General features: G+C 31.3%; 1 protein-coding gene across 5 annotated transcripts in view; it reads right to left on the bottom strand.

The window, feature by feature from the left end:
- The window catches only part of LOC113523562 (uncharacterized), a 176,346-nt gene that overhangs the window by 128,188 nt on the left and 27,434 nt on the right, over nt 1-20,724 (bottom strand). For 4 of the 5 annotated variants that reach the window (XM_052903259.1, XM_052903257.1, XM_052903260.1 and 1 more), the window contains exon 2: nt 2,139-2,168. The gene's annotated coding sequence lies outside the window, so the exon portion shown is untranslated. The remainder of the gene's footprint in view (nt 1-2,138; nt 2,169-20,724) is intronic. The other variant, XM_052903258.1, reaches the window with a different exon arrangement.

The raw sequence follows: 20,724 nt of genomic DNA, 5'->3' as shown, positions 1-20,724 counted from the left end.
TCGATTAGTTTGATTTCCGCCGGCCGCCGGCGCCGGTTCGATAGTTTCCGATGTTCAAGTCGAATTTAATAAGACACGATAGTTAATCTAACTGGAACACCTATTGGTAGTATCGACGTTAGTTGCTATTAATGTACGTGTTTTTAAAAAAGAAAATATGGTTATTTTTATTAAATAATGCAAGTAAATAAATAAATAGATAAATAAATAAATAGATAAGTAAATAAATAGATAAATAAATAAATAGATAAATAAATAAATAGATAAATAAATAAATAGATAAATAAATAAATATTATAAATATGAAAGTGAGTTTGTTTGCTACCTCTTAGTGTCGTAACGGCTTAACCGATCACTATGAAGTTTGGTATACACGTACTATATGAGATGCAGACATGTTATTTTTTATCCCTTTCAGTGAATATATTCCTGGATATGTGGGCAAAGTTGCGGGTAAAAATTAGTTTTTTTTATAAAAATGTCTTTCATTAAAATTGAAATATAGCAAAAATAAAATACATGTAAATTGAGAAGTTAAAAAGATATATTATAGATTGTTCAAATAATTAAATAACAATATTCAGGTAAAGTAGGTAATAATCATTACCGTTATAACCTCTGAAAGGATCAAACCTCCCGCGTCATCAAATATTTCGCGTTTATCAAAAGGGGGAGGAACTGTAAAGCTCTATAATTTATAAGGAACATAACCTTTAAAATATTTATAAATTAATGCAGTCTACCCGTTAAAACTCGTAAGATGTTGTGGGGTGAAGATTTTCACAGGCTATTATAATAGACTATATATAATAAAATATATTACTAGCTTTTGCCCTTCGCTCTGGCTTCGCTCGCGTGTGATATTAAATTTTTCGCGGGAATCACTTTTCCGTAAAGGGTTCTAAAGACGCTGAAAAGTATTTTATTTATTTCTAATCAGAAATCTAAAACTAAAGTTTCGTATCTCGAATTTCATTTATAATAGAAGCCCCCTACAGTTTTCATCTCCTATTTTATTCTTTTAAGAGTGAATTTAACACAAATAAAAAATAAAATGTATTAAACCAAGAGCCTAAATTTAATATTTTACGTGTCTAACTTTTAAACTGACGAAATTTCGTGTAACTTTCAAGCCCCGTTTCACTCTCTTAGGGGTTGAATTTGGAAGTCTTCTTATTGTTGTCTTTATTATTCATCTTCGCTATATAAAGAAACTACTTACAAAATTTTAAAATTATTGATTTAGTGGTTTCGGGTATGCATTGATACATGTAACAGTCAGTCAGTAATTCTGCGTCTTCTTTTAATCTACATAACTGTATTATATACTATTTTAAATTAGATACAGCGGGTGAAGAACAGATTAGACCAGCGAGTGCAATATACAACAATCCATGTACATTCACCAGACGGAGACTGTACAAAAGTTGTTTGTTTGGGTACCTCTGTCCCATTCATATTTCTACCGTGAAGCAGTTGTATTTGCAAGGCTGTGTTTCGGCGAGATATGGTAGTGAATTAACAGGGTACAGAAACACCTTAGTCCTCAGAAATAGCAACGCATAGGAGGTATCATGGGCGAAACGGTATACTCTATTATGTTCATAGTACTGTTCATGTCTATAGGCGACGGTTACCACTTTCTATTAGGTGGGCTATCAGTTTGTTTGCCATTCTAAGTTGCATAAAAAAATATGTGTCGTTTATAGAGATAATATTAGTACTATAAACTGTAGTAGATGCTCCTAGTATATAGATTTTATAGGTTATCTTTACTATATATGGAGGCCTCTGATTTGGCTTACAGGACTGTGGTTTCACATGCTCTCTTTAGCAGAGAGCGAGCGATATTTTTTTTAAATAATCGATCATGAATTTGAAAATATCAGTTTATTGCAGTTATCAAAATATTTATAAAAGATTTGGATATTTCTTTATATTTGTTTATTTAAATTCTATTAAGTTTATAAATGTGAAATTGTATAAAGACGTATTGTTTGAATGTTTGTTACTCAGTCACGATGGATTTAATAAGATAGATGCTAGATTATAGGCTCACCTTTTGTTATAATTAAAAACTTAAAAATATTAAAATATACTATTTTATAGCGAATGCCATAATGCATATGATCACTTACCAAATGAGAGCAACCCTGCACCTTGTCCTTCTGAAACAAACACAAATGGGCAACTTTTAATTAAAATCCTTCATTACAAAGTTTATGATTGTTCTTAATAATGAATTAGAAACTGGAGAGTCGAGTTTACCCCTTACTCTGTGCTTGCGGTTACTGAATCACTTAACTGTTGAGTTGTAGGGAAGTAATTATGGGTATGTTGATAAGAAATAAAAATAATTTGTTAATATAATTATTTATTTATGTACTAAATTTGATACATCTAGACAGTAATTACGGAATTTAACGCTATATGGGATTATCTACCAGTCAACTATTAGACAGGAATAACAGAAAATATAATTGATGGAGCTATGCGATGAGCAAATAAATAGTAATAAAAAAAATAGAAAATAGTAATTTATAAATTAACATACATATAATACTCTAATAATCTGCTGTATGTACTTATATATTATATAGAAATAAATAATGTCAGATGAAAAATCACTCACATATAAGAGAAATAAGGGTACTTTATGCTTGTATGCCAAAATGTTGTTATTATTTGTACTCGTAGGTATAATAATATCACTGTCTGTTATCTCTATGGTACTATTTATGTCTATAGGCAACGATGATCACTTTTCATCGCATGGAACGTTAGCTTATTTGCCATTATAAGTTGCATAAAATATGTAATCTGTATCTAACCTCCATATAATAATTCCTTTTTTTTGCAAATAGTAGTACTTCGATCGTGATCGTATATATAAATATCTAAACACTAATTAATAATATTTTATGGTTTATCCAATACTTTATAATTAATTACAATAATTGCAACGTATTCTCTGTTAACTGAGTGCAATGCTATGAGTTTAGAGAGAATGTTAGGAATTCTACAATTTCTATTTCATTACAATATCTACGAACTATTCCACGAACTGTCTACATTGTTTAGGAATTTTCTTGTTGAGAACATACATTGCCGACCATAGACATAGATACAGATAGATGACATAAGTATCTGAATTTTTGCAAATTAAAAAGGCGAACAACTTAATAGATAGATGTAATCGATGCCTAGATATGAACAGCACCATGATCTTCATATTTCTCGGACTTCATAGTACTGTGACTATGTGAAATTTATAAATTTATTCCAAACTAGCCTATTACTATAGTTTTGATGTTACAAAAGCTCAAAAACAGTAAATTTCTTTTTGTAATAATACTATATTTATCTTTTGTAAATTTTTCAACTGATTTTAAAAGAAGGAGAATCTCAGTTCGGTTGTTTTTTTTATGTTTGTTACCTCATCCTCCTCCTAACTAATTAACTAACTATTAACTCCTTTACTTATAAACCGACTTGGAAAATTCTTTTTTATCAAACGGGTATACTTACAGATTGGTCTCATAGAAATTTTATCAAAATTAGTTTAATAGTTTAGTTTTGAAATAGAAATAACAAATGTTGCCACAATTGCAGTCTTAAATTCATAAATTTTAATTTGGCGATCCTCATAGCGCAGTGATGAATGCGTCGTTCTATGTTAAAAAGGTAGAAGGTTCTATTCCCAAACGGACCAATTTATGAAACGAACTAGTCTGAACTGGCTCAGGATTGGGTTTTCTGGTTTATGACCCTAGTAAACTAGTAGTAAACCAAGCTCTTCATAATACAAGGAAATACATATATATATATATATATATTTATATTTTAAATTTTAAGGACCAGGGTATGGATGTGATTGTTGGCACTTTTAAAAAGAACTCCGAATCGAAATATAGCCGAAGTCAATAGGGCTAGGTATATTTTTTTACTAGTTGAAAATAGTATGAACCTAATTTAGAGTTAAAAAATTATGTTGCTACATCTATTTAAATTTATACCTGCGCTGTTAACGTTTACGTCATATGTATAGGTTTTGATACATTTAATTAATTAGTCTCCATTAGGGTCTAAATTACTACGTAATTGCCCGTTCATAGCAAACCTACGCATGTTACTAACAATACGAGACCTAAAATAAATTAATTATGTTTAGGAAAACTGGTTACTTGTAGATACGCCAAAGCATATGTACGAAGGTAAACATATCGTATTTTGTAAATAAAGGTTTCTCATTTGCCCGTAATAAAACAATTTCCTTTTTGTGACAACCATAATCAAATATATAGAACGGAATGTACGTAAAATAAAATAAATCTTGTTCACTATTGTGATTCCAGGTAGGGAAGTAATTTTAACCGACTTCAAAAAGGATGTAGTTTGTCAACTAAATTGTACTTTATTGCTGTTTCGCGATATCTGTATCAATTAACTTTTGATGACAAATATTTTAATTGTGTCTATGATGATCCATACAAACTTGCTTAGGGTTGAAGTCTAAAATTAATTAAGTTTTTGAACTTGATTACTAAGCCAAAGTCCGGAAAAAAGAGTTTGACATGGAAGTATGGTATTGGGTTTCACATAAATACACTTAATAGTAGTCCTGTAGTTTATTTAATATATTATTAACAAGTTCCATATATACTGTATCTTTGTCTATATAAAATGTATATCCAAGCTTTTTCTGTTGGAGTTGGTTAAACAACGTGGGTAGAAATATACACGACTTGTAATTCTTTATTTATCAATTACTACACGTATTCAAAGATAACTATTACATTCATATAGTTTTGACTTGTCTCTTATAGTATAAAAATCTAAACATATTTCGGAATACACAACCACAGATTAAATAAAATTCAATAAAAAGCGGTTTGTAAAAATAATCCTGAAGATAAAGATCCGATAAAGTCCAAGGTGCCTTTAATCTTATGGTTTAAAAATCCAATTGGACCGTTAAAAGAATCCTTTACCGCTTTGAGGCCGAATCTGTTTTATTGGTTTATCCGTTAATCACTAGAAAACCGATAATCTATAAAGAATTTTAATAAATATCGTGAAGATTCGTAAATTCGCTGACGACAAATGGTGCGTATGTATTTTGTATATCTTTGCAACAAATTTAAATATTCAGTAATACATTATTAGAGTTTTTTATGCAACTTTGAATGGCAAACAAGCTGACGGCTTACCTGATGGAAAGTGGTAACTATCGCCTATAGACATGAGCAGTACCATGAACATAACAGTGTATACTGTTTCGCCCATGATACTCTCCATGCGTTGCCATTTCTGAAGACTCAGGTGATATTCTTCTGTAACCTGTTAATTCACTGCCATATCCTACCTTTCAAACCGAAACACAGCCATGCAAACACAACTGCCACACACAGGTGCCCAAGCAAACGAATTTTGTACAAAGTCTCCCTTGCTTACTTGGGTATCTCTGTTTCACTCGTATTGTTGCCGCGACGCAACTGTGCTTATGAGCTTTGTGGATTAGAGCATGAAAGCAGCGTACCGCTTTGTGGTCCCAGCATAAAATGAGTCACCCCTTTCTTTCTCGTGGGTGTTGTAGGAGGCGGATCGAGGGATAGGCAGCAGTGTTCTTCATAAAATGTCACCGAAAGCCTGACTGCGGTTGCCAACTCGCCTGCCAAGCGTGAAACTACTGGCAAAACCATTATTTATGAGAGAGGATTATGTTCAGCAGTGGCTAGTGAACGATTAATGTGATGATGATGATGATGGGGTAATCATAGTATGTACAGTTCTTCGGATTGGCAACAATTTATACTTTGCCATTCCTGAAGACTGGGTACTGTGGATTCCAATACAGTCTATTTCGTGATATCTATGATTCTGTTTACATTAACAGGCGACGGTTATCACTTTCGATCGGGTGGGTCATCTGCTTGTTTGCCATTTTAGTATTATAAAAAAAAATTAAAACATAGATACGTAATATTGATTCCGGATTTTTTATTATGTAGTTATTGTATTTTATTAATAGTTATGCAATATGAATCAGGGTCTGTGAAATAACGCTTAGAGGTCACAGAGAGAGCGACTTTGGATAACAGAGATTCCGCTGTGTCACCTCGCAAGTAGTTTATACAGATGATTGTCCATTCTTAGAGTGAAAGTAGTAAAAGATAACATATATCGATTTATTTTTTATTTTTGGTGTGAATGTAAATTTAAATTTTATAGTTTATTACTATTGTTTTACTTTAAGTGCCATAAAAAGTTTTTCATTATTTATTTATTATCAGATAAAATAATCTATTGCATAATTAAATTACAAGCTATATTCACAAAAATAGCAGTGGATTTATTCGAATGGCTTTCCCAATCCGCCATTTGTACAAAATTATATCAATTAGTGCTGAGCTAAATTATTGTAATAAGTACGAGTATATAAAATGTTTTTCAATAGTATCTGTATCGATACTAATATTATAAAGAGGAGCGATTTGATTGTGTGTTTGTTTCTAAGGGATGAATTTAAAAAATACACAACTGATTTTAAAAATTCTTTCCCTTATAGAACGCTACATTATCAGCGAATAACATAGGCTATGTTTTATTTTCGAAAACTATCCGTTCGTGCGAAGCCGAGTCGGATCGCCAGCTTTTTACGAGTATATTCTTAAAATTTAGTGAGTCATTTAGATTATGATCTAAGTTATTTATTATTTAGTAGTTTCAAGTTTTTATTAGTATCTTCTGCATAGGCTTCTCTTCAATAAGACGAGGGTCTTATTTTTGACGCTGGTTAGGTGGCTTGGTATACGATTTTATTTAGTTTTTTTTTGGCACTGATGATATGTACTTTGCTATCTTAGTCAGATTTTACGATTTTCCGAGGATAATGAATGTGATGACATTTTGTATTTTTACATTATTACAACACGATAAAGATCTAGATCATAGAATAACATACGAAGGTTTATTTTTATCCATGATTATATATATATATATATATATATATATATATATATATATATATATATATATATATATATATATATATTCTATGTTTAACCCACTTTGCATATCTCTGATATTACATTTTTATACAAAAGAAGGTATATAAAGTTTAAACAAATAAATTATAATCACGTAATTGTGTAACATTCAATATTGAGATAAATTTTTACAATAATTTGCATAAAAATGAATGGCCCATTATATTTGCTAAAGTAAGGGTAGCCATTTTAATTTCAAAAACTCGTGCAACACAGAATTTGTTAATTAAACTTGTTTTATTCAATGAAACTGAGAATGAGTTCCCGAAATTAATCAGTAAGTACCTATTTGAATAAGTCGAAAAAAAGAAACTTCTAAATTGGCGGATTTGATGGCGAAATTAAATTAAATTTTATTTGGAACAGTCAAGCTTTATGCATACTTTTTGAAATTAATTTTTATAGTAAGTATCCATTTGTATCATGAAGGTCAAACTTTTATAGAAATGGTCAATTTTGATAACTTAAATATCGAAAAGATCAACTAAAAGAATAGAAAGTTACTTTCAAAGATTGAACATAATATTTTAGACAACATAAAATATTAATAGTTTATTTCTCATATTTTTATGGTTGTAATTAATAGAAACAAAAATCGCAAATATTCATTCGGTCATGGTTATACCTTATATTCAAAAATATTTCGAATAAAATTTATTAGTTGTTTGTATTAATTTAGATAGTGTAATTAAAAAAATCGAACTTCATCTCTAAAAATAAATATTTTGTCTCTCAAGATAGAATTATTGCAAAATACCCGTTCAATTAACATTCTTTTATAAAAATTCTTGTTTTAAAAAATAAATTTATTAGTTTTTATTTATTTACTTTTGTGCATGTTCAATATTTTGCTGAAAACTATGCCATTGTACCGTGAATCAATTGCGATGCGGTTCATCGGCGCCGGGTTTAAATCTGAATTTATATTGTTGAATTTTGTCACGTGTGAAAAAGAACATTTTTCTCAATGAATATATCACATTGTTTTCTGGATAGAATATTGTTTTTTAACAAAATAAAAAAAAAAAAAAAACAGTAGTTATATACCTGTATAATATAAAAACACGAAAATAAAACCTGTACCAAGTTGTCTGCCTAGTGAATGACAATGGTATAATTTTCTTGCATGGAAAAGATGGAAACTACAGCAGTAAGATACCACGTTTTTGTAAGTTGTAATAACGAATATCTATCTTTTTCTAATACTCACTTAGCTACTAGGTAATCTATTATATAAAAATGGATGACGAGTGACTGACTGACTAACCTATATCTACGTACAGCCAAAACTACTCAATCCAGAGTCTTGAAATTTAGCAGATAGGTTCTTTATATAGCATAGGTGAAGAATAACAAAGGAATTTTTCAAATTCAACCCCTTATGGGATAAAATTTCCAAAATTCCCCCGTAATAAGGAAAAAGTTAGTTTTTAATAGATATTTTAGTTTTGAGTATAAATGTACAAAACTGTTCTTTTACAAGATATATTCTTATAACGTAGGTACATAACCATGATTTGGCGAGAAACTTTTATATTCAATACCTTATTGTCAAAGTTATTCGTTGAAACTTGTGATTTAGTTTCAAAAGGCGGAATTGAATGGAGCACCGGGATTCCGACTTCCAGTCTTGAAAATTTTAATGAGAAATTCGTTACTTTAGAACGCGACGGGGGCGCGCAGTGTCCTCCGTCAATTCTATCTCACCTAAACTTTCAACCGTTCGAAGGGAATTTGGGAACATCTTATTTGTCTGCGACGGGGCCAAATTAAAAGATAATGTGTCCAAGTTTTGCCATTCTGAAGTTTGGACGTTGGAAGCCGGTGCGGATTGGAGTTATTACCTGGTCGTTAGACTGGCCGGACCTAGATGGCGCCACCACCGTTCTTCCCTCTAATGTTAAAACTCGACAATTTATATCTGTGACCAGATGCCGACAACAATCACTGTGACAAATTACTTTTGTGCGTGACTATAAATTTTTACAGCTGTTCTCTTGAATTCTTGTAAGTTTACAGTCGTTCCTTACGGTTGAACCAAAAGATATATCGTCTCAGTTACAAACGGTCCAATATTTTATGCCGTAGGTAGACATTTATGGTTTTTGGGATTATTCATTCTAGAAGATAGTCACTATTATTCACTCGGCTCACTATATTGTGAATCAACTAAGTAGATTATAAATAGTGACAAACTTATTGATATAGATGAACGGCTGATAAGAAGATAGTAAATTAGCATTAAATCTGTCTTTTGGTTTAAATATACATATTTTGTAATGTGGTGAATTTAAAATAATTTGATTAATGGCGATAGTTTCGTTTCCTGCTATATTGGATAATATTAGTATGCTTGGTGAAATTTTGAATGATATGTACATTACAAAGGCAACAGTTGATAAATGCCTCTAAAAACCCCGTTAAGGATTATTATCATCATCATTATCATATCACCCCTGTCCGCTGCTGAACATAAGCTTCCTCTACAGATTAGAAGGATTTGTCAGTAGTTGACACGTTTAGCAGGCAGGTTGGTAACTACAGTTAGGCTTTGGTTATGCTTTATGGCAGACGTTGTTACCTATCCCTTGACTATTAAGTTCGCCTCTTACGATACCCATGAGAAAAAAAGGCATGGCCCATTTTATGCCAGTTAAGGATTATAGTTACACAACACATATAAATAATGCGTATAGTGTCATCGCACCCACAGGTTCTAGTAGAATATCAGCCATCATTTATTGATAAAGCTTATGCTGAGCAATAACAATAGCGACGGTTATCGTTTTCCATCAGGTCAAGTCAATAAGTCGTTTTAAAAAATGAAAATATTGTATTGTACCTTATATTTTGTTGATCTTGTATGTTATATGAGTTTGTTTAATGAAGGACTAAATTTTGTTTTATTATCTATATTATATTATATTATATATCTCTCTCTTCAGTCGTACACTCTTGACAGAGTGGTCTTGGTTTTTATAATAGTAGTAATAGTAGTGGATCGTCGATAAGGTCATCTTTCGTGATTGAGGTCCTCGCAATGCGTCTCCATCTACTTCTGTCCACAGCCGAGCGAGAGCATTCCAAAATAGACTGCTTGTGGTCGTTTTGATGAGGTTAATCCATCGCTTTGGTGATCTACCCCGAGAATGTTTGCCTTGTACCGCTCCTGGGACAATTAGACGTTCCATACAATCTTCATTCCGGATGATATGGCCGAAATACTTGAGAATTCGTATTTAAGCAGTCGACGATAATCTCTCTCTGATTTTCAGTTCGTTCAGAATGAAAACGTTAGTTAAAAAGGCAGTCCAAGGTATTTGCAGCAGTTGTCGCCAGCACCACATCTCTAGAGCATCAATTTTTCAGCGTTTTTGTTGCCTAATCATTCAACATACATTTATTATATACATTTATACATTTTGGTGTTCTTCGTGATGTAAAGTATCACTTATTCTTGAAAATATTTGAGAATATTGTATTGATTATAATATTCAATTCTAAAAATCAATCATAGTATTTCTAAAGTATGAGAAAATAAAAGAAATACAGCTAAGTATATCTGGATGTTAAGTATAAGTTACCAAATTACATCGACCAAGATTCGAAATGCAGGTGACGACTCTTGCGCAATCATTATATTGATTTCTCGTTACATCACTTAATGGGTTCGATTGACGATATAAATACCATAGAGGACGTATGTATCTAAGTGATCATGTTGAAGTACTTACGTAAATAAAAAAAAAAAATGACTTATTGTTTAAAATAAATTTTTGACGACGTTCTTCAATTATCGTAGGATTCTTTTATTATAAAAGAATACTTGAATTATGAAAACACATATACATACACACTAATAAAAAACGAGATATTTCATAGATAAATAAAAGTTACAATTATTTGAATTTGGAACGTGAAATCACGGTTTACATATAAATTTTGCTTCCGTAATCAACGGTTATTTGCTCTCCAAAAATGCAATTAAAATTATCAAAAAATTTAAGTAATAGCAACATCAGGTCTATCGATTGCAAAAATAATTATGAATTTCGGTTCAAAATTTGATGAAATTGGAATAAACAATTTAAACGAATCGAGTATCTCCTTCTTTTAAAAGTCGTTTAAAAAGTATGAATTTACCGAAAAAAATACAAAAATCTCTTTTTTTATTTTTAAGGGCTTTTACCTTCTACGGGTATATCAGTTCTATTGTACCCTGACCTGATTGCTCAAATAAAGCTTTATTTACTTTCTCTAGACACGGAAAATTGCATAAAATCACTATTACAGCAATAGAAATACATGTATACTATATACGTATATATATACTAGTCCTAATAATAACCCTCCTCCTCCTTTTGGTTCGGGTAAAAATAAGCAGAATTTTGCAAAAAAATATAAAAAGTTGATAAACAATTATGTCATATCATTGATTACTTTACGAGGAAGCGTATTATCATAGATTTAAAATAAAGTCATTAGGTAACGTTTGCGCGTGACATGACCTCACGCTTCGAGATTTAGTTTTTTGTTTGTTGTCGTATTTTAAAAGTTTTGTATGAAGTGTGCACGATTTGCCCACACTAGTATAATGTATATAATGTCAAGTAGGTATTTGTTCCGTATGTTTGTTCCGTCTTCCCATAAGGATATGGCATGACAGTTATAAGTTAATGAACTGCGTATTTTTTTAATGACATTTTTTACTATAAAATAGATGTTCAGCGGAAGAAAATAATTTAATGCATTAGGTATGATTTTGCGGTAGTCTATATAGCTTGTTAGTCGACTAGGGAAAGTGTCGAAAAAGTTCGCAATCTGATCCCCGAACGGTCAATACTCGAATCTACATTTTTTAAACGTCATTTAAAATTTTAAGTAAATACGTATATTGTAATGTAATAATAAATTAAAGTACGATTATGTTGCTAAACTTTCAGTTTTTATTATTGTATTTGTAGAATAATAATACAAAAATAAATTATTTATTGCATGTTTGATTTGTTTTGATTTATAATTCTTTTAACATAATCGTACATGCTTTTATTATCTAGTAGTTAATTATTAAATAAAATAATCAGAATATGTATTATGTTAGTTGGATCGTCTTTTTGCCAAGTACTTTATATATATATTTATGACTAAGTATCATAACAATAATAACAATAGTCATTTTTTGTAACCCAGCATCGAGTTATAAACTAAGTAAAGCTTGCTCTGTAAATACTAGATAACTGATAAATATAATTAATAGGTACTTACATATATTTATAGATTATTATAAGCCTATTTTTGATTTCGAGTTTTTCTTATTCTCTTGCAGTAGTGTATAGTTCATTTTAGTTTTTTTCGGGGAGAAAAGACTTGGTAGTAATAATGATACTATATAGTAATAATAATGGTACGTTACTCCTGTTAGAAACTAGTACGAGTACCTCGCTAGTGTATAGTGATAGCGCGGGCGGCGTTACCATTTCATTTTTCTTAAAAGTTCTTATCTCCCCTTGCCGCTTCTTACGATATCCTGGAGATGAACAGAAGTGGTGATACATTGTTTTTTTTTTACTTCATCCGGTACTGGAAATTCAAAATACTTACTTTGATGTAAGGAAGAAAGCGGTCGACGAGTACCACTACCAACTTCGGTTCGACCGGTTAGTGAGAGTTGGATCATATGAACTCAAGTGTCGGGTCATGACGTAATTGTTCATTAAACCGTTTGTAGTGTCACTTGAATTTATTTGATGTGAAATGTTACGCCAGTGATTAAGTTGACTTTTTATTTTTTATGCTCATACGAATAAATATTTACGTTTACATAATGACCTTGTTAAGCAGAACTTTGTATGCTTTATATTTTTTTGTAAATCTGATATATTTACTTATATCAGATGGAGACTTTGTACAAAAGTCGATTGCTTGGGTACCTCTGTCCCATTCGTGTTTCTTCCGTGAAGCAGTTGTGTTTGCATGGCTGTGTTTCGGTTTAAAGAGTGGGATATGGCGTGAATTTACAGAGTACAGAGGAATAACACCTGAGTCCTCAGGAATGGCAATGCATGGGGGGTATCATGGGCGAAACAGTATACTCTGTTATGTCCATGGTACTGTTCATGTCTATAGGCGACGATTACCACTTTCCATCAGGTGGGCCGTCAGCTCGTTTGCCATTCTAAGTTGCATAAAAAAAAAACTTATATGAATATATAGTTTAATATTGAATATCTTAGTAAATTAGTAATGATGATTTATATCATCATTATAACAGACATTAACCGTCCACTGTTGTACATAGGCCTTCCCTATAAGGGCGGTTTTGTCAGTAGTTGCTACGTTTGATAGATAGTTTGGAAATCGCAGTTAGGCTTTAATAGGTTTTAAAAGAGAGGCTGCTGCTTTTTCGACCATTGAGTTCCGGAAGACCATTAAGGAAAAGGAAGGGGTAGCGTATTCTATACTGGTATCACAGGGCAATGATGATTTATATTGTTGTGTATTTAGTACTACATCAATAAATTACCAGAGAGAGAATTTGTACAAAAGTTGTTTGCTTGCCCCTTGAGGTGGAGGCTTGAGGTGCCCCTCTATTCAATTTGTGTTACTACCGTGAAGCAGTTGTGCTGTATTTCGGTTTGAAGGGTGAGGTGAGAGTGATATGGCAATGAATTTACAGGGTACAGAGGAATAACACCTGAGTCCTTAGGAAAGGCAACGCATGGGGGGTATCATGAGCAAAACAGTATACTCTATTATGTCCATAGTACTACTTACGTCTATAAGCGACGGTTAATACTTTCCATCAGGTAGGCGTCAGGTTGTATACCATTCTAAGTTACAAAAAAATATATTATAAATTTTACTAATTATAAATGCACATGGAAAACAATGCTCAGTACTTTTAATTGCTAAAATTATAAACTAGCTACCCGTCTTGACTTCGTTGTAGGTTCTAATGTTAAAAATGAGAATAAATTTTTCCTTTATAGTACGGCCATGTTGAATGTAATAAAATGACAAATAATTTCGACCATAACTGAATGTCAATCTGTCAATTTCATCAATATTTTTGAATATGTTGCTATTGATTTTGTATCGCATTCTTTAAACGAGATTTTTCACTTTTCCGTACGATTGTTCAAACATTTTTTTCATACCTTATATTGATAATTATAAACAGGACAAAAAAAGAATTAATCAAATAGGTGCAACCATTATGAAGTATTGTGGTTAATTACATACATAGCAATTAATTTTTATTGATAAAGATGGAGTTTATTTGTTCCCACTTAACACCTTAAACGCTTATATGACGTTTATTATGCGGTATCTATAAGGAAAAGGATATGTGCTTCTTTTTACCATAGTTAATGAATGTCACCTGGATAAACTAACGAAGCCGCGAGTGTAAATTAGTTTATAAGAACATTTTTTTTCAACGATTTCAGTTATATCAATAATGAAATCGATTACAGAATGCGATCAATACGAGCAAAAACTATTAGAGGAACGTGCACTTGCGTACGTCGTACGCGCGCCAGTAGAGCGCGAGATCGCCGTTGATTCGTGTAGCAGTAATTTTAAACAGTTCGATCGTTATGCAAGTGTCATTGCCTTGATTTGCATCACCCTCTAATGACTGGCTGTGTAATAATCATTGTATAATGGCTCTGAAAATACCTCCATTAATTTTAGTGTCTAAAAGTTTTTCCTTAAAAATTCTTGTATCGAATAAATAGATCAACATCATTATTATGTCAGTCATTTATTAACTGTCTATTGCTGCGTATAGGCCTACTCGTAGAACAGTCCTGAGTTATCTGCATCTATTGATTCCCTGCAATGCATTTGAGGTATTCGCTCTATCCAGTGGAGGGTCGTCATACTGCATTTGCCTGTACGACATCACTACTCAAGAACCTTTTTTCCCTATTGGTTGTCGGTTCTTCGAGCTATGTAACCAGTTCATTGACCTTTCAGCTTGCTTATCCTTTGGGCTATATCGGTTACTTTAATGAAGTAGTACATTCATAATAAATACAATACTATTGGGTATATTAGACAATGCCTTCTAGTTTCAAACATAGTAAAGCTTACTCTTGATATTAGGCAGCTGGTAGTAATATTTAAATACTTTTTTTTATGAATACATAAATATTATACACAGAAAATCAATACGAACAAATATAGATACTTATTAATTAATATTGCTTTATTATTTATCATTTTTAGTAATAAATTACAAAGAACAATATTTTTTAGAAATAAGCAACACCCTTGTATACTATAGGTAGCTTGTATATTTTTTCTGTATGTTATAAACAAAATTTTAATTTAAGTTTACCTTGAAGACTATAATGTTCAGTCTACGTTAAAATAATTGCACTTTTACCATTACGTTACGTTACATCTGATGTATACCATTGATAACAAGGTTTTAATAAGCGTTTACACATCTATACATATGCATAAATACATTATAAGCACTTTAAAAGAAACTATAGAATTAAAATTCATTAGCTGTGGGCATAAGTGAAATTTTATATAAATGGTTTTATGCTTTCATAAATCCAATGATGTACTTATAAACAAAATTAAAAGTACATCTTATATTTTTATTTTTGTTTATTGTGAAAATTGCTTGATCCAAAATATAACATATTTATGAAAAAACAGAAATAGAATTATTAGTGAACTTTTAATTAGAACTAAATGGAGTCTACTGAGAATGGAATATGGGGCCTCGTTATGCAAAATTATGTATGTTGAAAATTTTAGTTTTTAGTCTTCTTTATTATAATTATGTTATGTAGCTTTAATAATATATACTTATTAGTTTTTATCCGTGACATCGTTCACGTGACCAGGATATATTGATTGATTGGGATAAAAAGTAGCTAGAATTCTTTTTCGTCATAAATATTATGTATACATGAAATTTCATGACAACTGATTTAGCCATTAATGCGTCAGAAACTAACAAATAACTAAACTCATTTTTAGATTTATAATACAAGAGTTTGTGGAGATACATTGCCCTATCTTTTGATTGTAGTTTAAGTAACCTTGGCAATTTGCCCTTTAAAATCACGGATTTAATGACACTGCATTTACAAATACAAAGGAAATATGAATAGCCAAGAATAAGTCTAATCATCATTAAAAATCATAAACCTTTGTCGTTTACTGTTTATGTTTAAATGGGGAGCATTAAGTTTATTTTAGTTCAAGGTACACAATTATGTCGTAAAATATGAATATAAATAAATGTACAATAACTACATTTTGTTAATATAAATTATCAGTTCCATCAGGTTACGAATTATAAAAATGGACATAACATTTATATAATGTAATTTTTTTTTATTGTTAGGGAAACAAACGAGCAGACGGTCCACCTGACAGAATGCGACTACTGTCGCTTATGAACATTTGCAACATGAGAGGAGCTGCTTGTACGCTGCTGGCCTTTTAAATGTTTGTAGTTTTCCATATATTGTAAAGGGAAAATTGAGGACGGGTTCCACGACCTAGATTTTTTTTTATAATATGACAATCAATCCCAGTCTTTCCACTGTCTCCAAAATACCTACTTTGGACACGGTTAAAAGACTGGATTGATATATTAGCCCCATTGCTAGCAATATACTTTATTAAGTTGACCTTTATATCTGGTGAATTCATCACGATATGCTAACTGACTTGACTTCATTCTGATCCATCATTCCTTATTGGTCTACTCCGCCAGTAATGAATATGATCGTTAGTGGAAGCGGTATTGTAATTTCACTTTCATCCCCTCAAAAAAAATTGCGATCACAATGTCTGTCAATGACAAAAAAAGGTTAGTAGATCAAAACTAGATCATATTGTTTCAGAATTAAAAATCTGGCAAAGATTAATATATTATTATATGTGTATATATTTAATATACACATTTAATATACACATAAAAAATACATTCAAATTGAGAACAAATTCCTTTTTGAAATCGGTGAAAAATATCATTCGAGTGATTAACACCATGTCCGAATCGTATTTGGTAATTGATTACGATTGTTAATGCTTTCCAATTTCACTTTTTTTGGAGGTTAATTAGGGTGAAAGAAGAATGATTTTTTGTGTTTTGATTTTATTAGTTAGAAAACCATTGCAATATTAAGATTACGGTTAATCTGATGTGTCTTCTTATATATAATTTATTAATTAAATATAGATTTATATTATTAAATTATATAAGTATTAGTATATATATATGTAAGGCAATTTGTGAAATATAATTAGAAATGATATTTAATAAAGAACTTGAAAAATAAACACGCTTCAAAGACTACTACGGACAGAGGGAGACTTACAAAAGTCGATTGCTTGGGTACCTCTGTCCCATTCGTGTTTCAACCGTGAAGCAGTTGTATTTGCATGGCTGTGTTTCGATTTGATGGGTGGAATATGACGTGAATTTACAGGGTACAGAGGAATAACACCTGAGTCCTCAGGAATGGCAACGCATGGGGGTATCATGGGCGAAACAGTACACTCTGTTATGTCCATGGTACTACTCATGTCTATAGGCGACGGTTACCACTTTCTATCAGGTGGGCCGTCATCTTGTTTGCCATTCTAAGTTGTAAAAAAAAGAAAATTATGTTATGTTGACTCACATTAGCTTTCGTTCTGTGCTCTTTGTTCTCTTAGTATACGTACCTTTATTTACTGCAGGAAGGACCTTCGTATTTTTGCATAAGTTAATAAAAAAAATATAAAATTACGACACTGGTATTTATTATATGGACATGTTTTTATAAAAAAAAAAAAAATATAAAGAATATTTAAGGAGGATGTTTATTTATCATTTCTGGTGAGTGAGGTGTTACACCAATGTACATAAATTTCTCTGCTATATCATACCTTTAAAACCGAAACCTAACCATGCTAGCATTGCTGATTAATAACAGAAAGACAAGTGGGACAAAGACCAATGTAGACTTAAGTCTCACTTTGTTTGGTGTATTTAAAACTTTTATTAAATTAGTTACATTAATCACAGAAAACTGTGAGCAATATCCTCTAAATGCAACAGCAAATAACAGAGCTCATAACACCCACCCTGCTACTAAGTGGCATGTTCAGATAATGTGCCAGTTTTGTTCCTTTTCGTCTAGAGTTTTAATCAACTTGCTTGTGAAGCGAAATGTCTCGCTAAGAGCTCATATGGACAGTGAATGCACTTACAGCTGGCTGATTAAGTCCGGGAGACCGGGGTAAAAGCAATGTTCGAAATTTTTAGTTCTATTAACATTTATGAGTGCAACTAAGTATTTTTCATAAAAGCGCCATTTCTACTTCCCGTTTCATTTTGGTTTTCAATTTACTTGTCACAATGTATTACAGTTCTAACTAATATCTTGAAAATTAAAGAAGAATACGCAAACTATCAAAATCATCTAATTTGACTTAAATTAGATGATTTTAAAATTGTATGTGAAGTAGTCCTCAGCAATTGTCATACATCGCTGTGTGGTCCCGGCATAGAATAGGCCACCCTTCCTTTCCTGTGGGTGTCGTAAGAGGAGACTAAGGGAGCTTAAGTGTCGAGGGATGGGCAGCAGCGTCCCTCATAAATCATTATCAAAGCCTAATTGCGGTCGTCAACCTACTTAGCAAGCGTGGCAACTGTTGGCATAACCGCCTAATCTATGGGAGAAATCTATGTTCAGCAGTGGACAGATAACGGCTGATATAATGATAATGATGAATAGTCATACATGTGGAGTAATATGATTGTTACAAGGTATTTTTGTGGTATCTAAGTGACGGTATTGTATTGTATTGTCTTTATTGTACATAATTCAAATTGAACACGGTTACCAGTATTCATTTAGTACGCTATCATAATTTTGTTTAATATTATAAGTTACATACACAAAAAAAAAAAAAAAAAAAAAAAACTGTTGAGTTTCAATCAGCCACACAGATGGGTTAATGATAAGAGATTACAGTACCTTATGTGTCTGATCTAATAGCCTATCTGATATGTAATCTGATTACTGATAAGTTTTTTGTTTTTTCTCTACTCCTCTAATTTATGTTTAGTGTAAACAAACTAAGAAACGTATGGCTGAGATTATTATAATAGCAATCTTTAACGCTTCTAGTGCAAGTGCATCGCAAACAATTTTATTCATTGTTCTTGCATTGTTCTTTTTATCAGAACCTTTTGTATTTTTTATCCTGTTGTAGCTTTCGTTCTGTGCTCTTTGTTCTCTTAGTATACGTTCACCTTTATTTACTGCAGGAATACGAAGGTTGGACCTTCGTATTTTTGCAGTATAGTTAATAGGGTGTAGTTTTCTGGGATATATTTAGTAGCTTTAATACAGTTCAATTACGACACTGGTATTTATTATATGGACAAGTTATTATAAAAAAAAATATATATAAAGAATATTTAAGGAGGATGTTTATTAGGCACACTTCTTTTTATTTGAGTTACTCAACTAACAAATGTATTTGCGTAACACTTTGTTTACTATCAAATATAACTTTGAATAAAAATGTGCGTGTTTTATTTCTGTTGCGTATGAAAAAAATATTATGATACATTTATATATATTTATTACACAAGTATTTTAATTAACGTTCGTTTCTTAATTATATCTAAAGTTAACTAATATGTTTAAATGATTAAGTTATATTATCTAACATATTTTCAATTAAATATCATAACTGTACGTAATTATTATATTATTATTATTTGGCCGTGTGGTCTCGGCATAGAATAGGCCACCTCTACCTTTCCTGTAGATGTCATAAGAGATGACAAAAGGAGGGCGAGGGATGGGCAGCAGCGTCTCTCTTAAAACATCTCTAAAGCCTAACTTTGACAGTTGCCAACCCGTCAGTCAAGCGCGGCAAATACTGGCCCTAAAACCTCCTAAGGGGGAAGCTTATGTTTAGCAGTGGACAGTTAAAGGCGATATGATGATGATGATGATGATTATTATTAAATTTAGATTATAAAAAGTAATTTATATCTGAATCGATAGTTCAGTTAAACAATGTTTGATTATGGTCCGGGGGTATCAAAATCGAATCTTAGCTTAAAAACCTTTGTATTTTTCAATCTCATATTTGAATAATTTAAATAATGATTGTCATTTGTATTATGCTTTATGTATATTGCATGTAAATTCGTCGTCTAGTTAGTCATGGTAGACACCTCTATGTTATATATGAAGGCGGTCTAAATACTCTTGTTTTTAGAGGGCACCATCCTCACACATTTTTATTATATAGTAGCCAACCAACCCAAATATCAAAGAATATGGGGTAAATATAATGTTCGAATTTATTACATAATGTTTAGCTAAACGGATTGATAGATTTCACAAATGCTGTATCGTAAAATTAATATATTTGTTAATAGTAGATTGTTTTAAGTGTATGCGACAGTATGAAGTCGTCGTAGTAAATAAGAAATATTTCTACCATATACTGTCGAAACTTGCATATAATATTTGACGTTAGAATTCTAATTTGTTCGATGAAAGACTTATATAATTATATTGCTTAATCGATTTATGATAATAGTATATAATCAATATAGCGCCAATAAACAATCGTAAAGTCGCTAAATTGTACATTCGAATGCATGTATATTTTGTACAAACGTCGC

The sequence above is a fragment of the Galleria mellonella genome, unplaced genomic scaffold (genome assembly GCF_026898425.1).
Source record: "Galleria mellonella isolate WM207_F2 unplaced genomic scaffold, CSIRO_AGI_GalMel_v1 utg1380, whole genome shotgun sequence".
Taxonomy (NCBI): Eukaryota; Metazoa; Arthropoda; class Insecta; order Lepidoptera; family Pyralidae; genus Galleria; species Galleria mellonella.
The sequence above is the reverse complement of the archived record's forward strand: the minus strand, read 5'-3'. Positions and strand labels throughout refer to the sequence as shown.